Genomic DNA, 5996 nt, shown 5'->3' on the forward strand with positions numbered 1-5996 from the left:
TGTGGCGAGGAATTGAATAAATGAAAAATGTTAAAAAGAAAAAATTTTAAACAAAAATTTTAAACAATTTTAACAAACACAGAGAATCAAGTCCACCAGCAACTCCTCTGATCATTACTTCTCTTTCAAATCAAACTGTTTGATTTTTCACCTGCAGGAATCCAAACATAAGCACATCTGCATGACACACACACACACACACACACACACACACACACACACACACACACACACACAGAGCGGTGTAGGTACCTTCAGTCCGGAGTGGAGTCTCTGTGAGGAGGGGGAGTGAGTCTGTCCCGCTGCGTCCTCTCTTCTCTGTCTTTCTGTGTCTTCTCATCAGGTTTTATAGCAGCAGCCCGGGAATGTCCCGTCCAATCAGCAGCCTCCGCTCCGCTGACATCACTTCCCGTGCCCCCCCAAAAAACAAACCCTTTTCCACTGACCGTGTGTGACATGTCATCATCAGGACCATTACCTGTTAATGAAACCTCCAGAGAGTAATCATGCCTCACCTCTTCCTCTTTAACCCTTCTCTCCTTCCTCACCTCCCACCACACTTCTTCCTCCTCTCCTCTCCTTCTCCTCCTCCTCCTCCTCCTCCTCTCCTCTCCTCTTCCTCCTCTCCCTCTCCTCCTCCTTCTCCTCCTCCCCCTCTCTCCTCTTCCTCCTCCCTCTCTCCTCCTCCTCTCCTTCTCCTCTCCTCCTCCTCCTCCTCTCTTCCTCCTCCTCTCCTCCTCCTCCTCCTCTCCTTCTCCTCTCCTTCTCCTCTCCTTCCTCTCCTCCTCCTCCTCTCCTCTTCCTCCTCCTCCTCCTCTCCTCTCCTCCCCCTCCTCCTCCTCTCCTCTTCCTCCTCTCCTCCTCCTCTTCCTCCTCTCCTCCTCCTTCTCCTTCTCCTTTCCTTCTCCTCCTCCTCTCCTTCTCCTCTCCTCCTCCTCTCCTCCTCCTCCTCTCCTCTTCCTCCTCCTCTCCTCTCCTCCTCCTCCTCCTCCTCCTCTCCTCCTCCTCTCCTCTTCCTCCTCTCCTACTCCTCTCCTCCTCCTCTCCTTCTCCTCTCCTTCTCCTCCTCCTCTTCTCCTCCTCCTCTCCTCCTCCTCTTCCTCCTCTCCTCTCCTCCTCTTCCTCCTCTCCTCCTCCTCCTCCTCTTCCTCCTCTCCTCTCCTCCTCCTCTTCCTCCTCTCCTCTCCTCCTCTTCCTCCTCTCCTCCTCCTTCTCCTTCTCCTTTCCTTCTCCTCCTCCTCTCCTCTTCCTCCTCTCCTCTCCTCTCCTTCTCTTCCTCCTCCTCCTCTCCTCTTCCTCCTCTCCTCCTCCTCTCCTCCTCCTCCTCTCCTCTTCCTCCTCCTCCTCCTCCTCTCCTCCTCCTCCTCCTCCTCCTCCTCTCCTCCTCCTCCTCTCCTCTCCTCTCCTCCTCCTCCTCTCCTCCTCCTCCTCTCCTCCTCTCCTCCTCCTCCTCCTCCTCCTCTCCTCCTCCTCTCCTACTCCTCTCCTCTTCCTCCTCCTCCTCCTCCTCTCCTCCTCCTCCTCTCCTCTTGTACAAACTTGTACATTCGTGTGTGGTCAGCGTTGAGACAGAGGCGTTATAGTTTTGTTCTTCAGAGGTTTGTCTCTGTGCGTCTGAGAACACCAATCAGAGCGAGTCAGAGATGAGGCATGAACCTGCAGAGGATGTTTACATCGCAGCCATGACAGCCTGTTTCATCGCTGCAGGCTGGAGGAAATCTACAGGAGCTACTTTTATAGACGTTACAGAGGCCCAAATATTCAAACACAGGGTTTAAATAAGAGCTGGAACTGTAGAGGACGAGCTGCTGATGTAGCAGTGAGAGTGAGGACAGGTCACATTAATCGAGGACACCCAGGCTGATGTCCTGCAGGACTGAAGGTCCAGATATTCATTAGACCAGCAGCATGATGGGATCCAGTTTTGGTGCCTAAACCTAAACACACGTGATGTTTGAGGGATGCTGAAGGGTACCCTGAAACAGACTTGTTCAAATGTTTAAAATCAGATCCTGAAGAGAAACTTAAATCAGACATTAAAGGAAACCTTTATGAAACAGACTCTTAAAGGTTCCTTCAAACAGACACTTGAGGGTCCTTGAACAAGACCTCGATGAGTCGTGTTCCAGGTTTGAAGGAAGTGAACTCTGAGTCCGTCTCTCTCTTTATCCGTCACGTGGCTCGTTTTTTCTCCCTCTGGCTGTTGCCAGGGACGACAACAACAAAGCCCTCTCCTCTGGTCGCCGCGTCCCTCCGGGGGCCGGCTGACCTCCGCTCCATCCCTCCGTTCATCCTTCTCTCCATTCATTCAGGACGGAGGATTGGGTCATTGAGAAAACACACCTGGGTTAATAATAGTAATGACACTGCAGCTAACACGCTAATGATGACGGAAAACCCCTCTGACCGCTCGCCCCTTTAATTAGTGATGGAGGTGATGTCATGGTACCCCCCCGACCCTGAGTTACACCTCCCACTCTGCTGCTATGGGAACAGAGTACACTGATTTAAATACAGGTAGGTACAGGAAGGTAGATTACACACTGACACACACACACACACACACACACACACACACACACACACACACACACACACACACACACACACTGCTGGAAAGAGTGACAGTGAGATCAGACAGAGCATGTGCAGCTCTTCAGGAGTATCGACCAATCAGGTGTCTGCAGGAGAAAAAGTCAGTATGGAGAGCAACAGCAGGTGTTCTAGAATTCTGACATCATCAAAGACAGAATTCTGTCTTTGATGATGTCAGAGTTCTGTCTTTGATGATGTCAGAGTTCTGTCTCTGATGATGTCAGAGTTCTGTCTTTGATGATGTCAGAGTTCTGTCTTTGATGATGTCAGAGTTCTGTCTTTGATGATGTCAGAGTTCTGTCTTTGATGATGTCAGAGTTCTGTCTTTGATGATGTCAGAGTTCTGTCTTTGATGATGTCAGAGTTCTGTCTTTGATGATGTCAGAGTTCTGTCTTTGATGATGTCAGAGTTCTGTCTTTGATGATGTCAGAATTCTGTCTTTGATGATGTCAGAGTTCTGTCTTTGATGATGTCAGAATTCTGTCTTTGATGATGTCAGAACTCTGTCTTTGATGATGTCAGAGTTCTGTCTTTGATGATGTCAGAGTTCTGTCTTTGATGATGTCAGAGTTCTGTCTTTGATGATGTCAGAGTTCTGTCTTTGATGATGTCAGAGTTCTGTCTTTGATGATGTCAGAATTCTGTCTTTGATGATGTCAGAGTTCTGTCTTTGATGATGTCAGAGTTCTGTCTTTGATGATGTCAGAGTTCTGTCTTTGATGATGTCAGAGTTCTGTCTTTGATGATGTCAGAATTCTGTCTTTGATGATGTCAGAATTCTGTCTCTGATGATGTCAGAATTCTGTCTTTGATGATGTCAGAGTTCTGTCTTTGGTGATGTCAGAGTTCTGAGAACAAATGGAACATTCCATGAAGAAGGTCAGAGCTGAAGAAACATCAGTGTCTCTAATCCTCTTTCATAGACCTCCATTCAACAAACAAACATTGTAGACGTAGTTTTCTTCTCCTCTTGAGGACAGACCTGACAAAGCTGGACTTTGGACTTTGGACTAATCTGCATCATGATGTTGTTATTTCAGCAAACTGAAGACCCGTTAATTACAAGAACATCACAAGAACATCAGTTCCTGTTTCAGGTTCATACCACTGAAGTTATGATGTTTACACTGCAGGACTTTACTCCACAGCTCATAGGAGAACCTAAGATGGTCCAGATGGATGAGATTTGAAATCTCCTCTGTATGTTTGAGGTTTACCACGGTGTCTCCAGGGAGAGCCCTTATCAGACGTTGGACTTCGTGAACCAGCTCCTGAAGAAGCTCTTCTCTGACCCGTCTTTGAGCTCTCTCTCTCTCCGCTCGTTCCCTCAGTCTCCCTCCTGTGGTCTCTACTTCAAGTGTCGACCAGAGTTCATCCGGCTCTGTCAGAGGAACGTTTCCCCAAACAGACTTAAAACCGTTTCGTCACGTTTCATCAGCGTTGAACTCGGTCAGCTTCGTACGCCGGTCCTGTCTTTGTGGTTTTGACTTGGCTGCTGGGTCTGGACAGGAACGAGGAGAGGTTAAACCAACAGAGGCGGCTATTAAGGTGAGTAATACAGAGAGCTACAGGTGAGTCACCACTTTCACTGGGAGCTGTTTTAGGGTTCTGAATTTGGACTTCACCAGGGCAACGAGGACAACACACTCACCCGGACTCATGGAGCCAACATGGCCTCCAAAAGTCCCAAACCCTCATGGAAGTCCTCTCAGGAAGTTAGAACGACGATAACTAAACCTTTGAGAGAAGAACGGAGCTGACACCTGCTTCATGTCCACTGAACTCTGGGTAAAGGAGCAGCAGGAGCTCTTTAGCTAACTGGTTAGCTACACACGACACTGAACGGCCTTCCCTGTGAGGGATGTGGTTCAAGTTACCGGTCTGGTCCAGTCTGTGTAAACATTTCAAAGCGTGGGAAAGTTAGATGTTTATTTCCACTGAATGAATCACACATTGAATTCTGTGCGTCTTCACTTTTGGCCTCGATGGAAGCAGAAGAAGTCTGATTCTGCAGGTTTACACGGCGCTCTCCGGTCTGTGTGAGTCCCAGTGTTTCTGAGCATGTTGGAAAAAGTCTGTTAGAATGAGAAGGACTCCTGACTCCTCTCACACCGTCCGTCCTCAGCTCATAAAGGCAGAGAGTTGAATTCACGCTGAGTCCTCGTTGATGACACGTCTGTTCTCTGGGAGGGAAACAACGTGTTGCTCACCGGTCTCCCTGCAGGGTTTGACCCCGTGAACCCGGGCGCTCCGGCTCCTGTCAGTCCTGGTTCCTGCTGACTCTGCAGTCATGGTGTAAAGCTTCAGCTGGCGATCACACCTGATGATTCACACAGGTCGGATGACTCACATCTTGTGAGTGGAGCTTCTCTCGGCCAAATCGAGCCTGGAGGATCCCCCTGGATATTCCCCACCGTCCTCCGTCTCTGGCCTCCGGGCTCTTCTCTGTTTTCTCAGTCTGACACCGAAAACTGAGACCTGACTCTGAGATCTCAGCGGCCAACGCCACAGACTTCAGCTCTGTTTGGAGTTTGTGTTGAAGACAGAAGAAGAAGCAGAACTATGATTTACTGCACAGTGAACACCCAGATTAGCGTGTGATTGGTTGTAATCCATGGTCTCTTAATCTAAAGATAATCCAGCATTAGAACTGAAGTGTCTTTAAGCAGCACACATCAGACCGTCTCTGGGACCTGATGTGGACAACAGATGGAAACAAACATAATGAAGTCTCTGCAGAGAAGGGAGCGCTTGTTTTGTGCATCTGTGTTAATGAAAGCTGCAGGACGCTGGACGGGCCCACGGAAAGGACAGATTTCTTTAACACACGCGGCGTTGTGTGTGGGGTTTATTGGGGGGGTGGAGGTCTAAGTGGTGGATGTGCGGGGACGAGGGATTCCCAGTTTCCAGACTGGAACCGGCCGGAGCGCCCTCAAACGTCCATTTAAATGTTTCCAGGATGACTTCCCGGTCGTGGCCGGGAGTCGACCTGTCCCACTCACACACACCTGTGAAAGCCATCAGCTGCTGCCTCACACACTGCTGACACTAAAGGGACATTTCCCTGAACCTGAGTGATGTGTGAGCAGTGTTCATTACAGCTTTATATCTAAGATATGAATCAGGTTTACATCAAGATAGATCTTAAAGACAAAACCAGAATCAGTTCTATTAATATTTCTGTGTTGATCTGTCAGACTCTGATTCCTCTGTCCTCCTCTCATACAGCACAGAAACACCTCACACACACACTCTGTGTAACGACATGTTACAGAGCGATAAGATCAACTATGATGCGTTAGGATGGGTTGTGTGGCGATGCGATACATAATGATAAGATACATGAAGATGCCATGTGTTCGTGCTACATTACGCAGTGCTGTTTTACATTGTGCTGCGT

Source organism: Notolabrus celidotus, unplaced genomic scaffold, assembly GCF_009762535.1.
Source record: "Notolabrus celidotus isolate fNotCel1 unplaced genomic scaffold, fNotCel1.pri scaffold_223_arrow_ctg1, whole genome shotgun sequence".
Classification (NCBI taxonomy): Eukaryota; Metazoa; Chordata; class Actinopteri; order Labriformes; family Labridae; genus Notolabrus; species Notolabrus celidotus.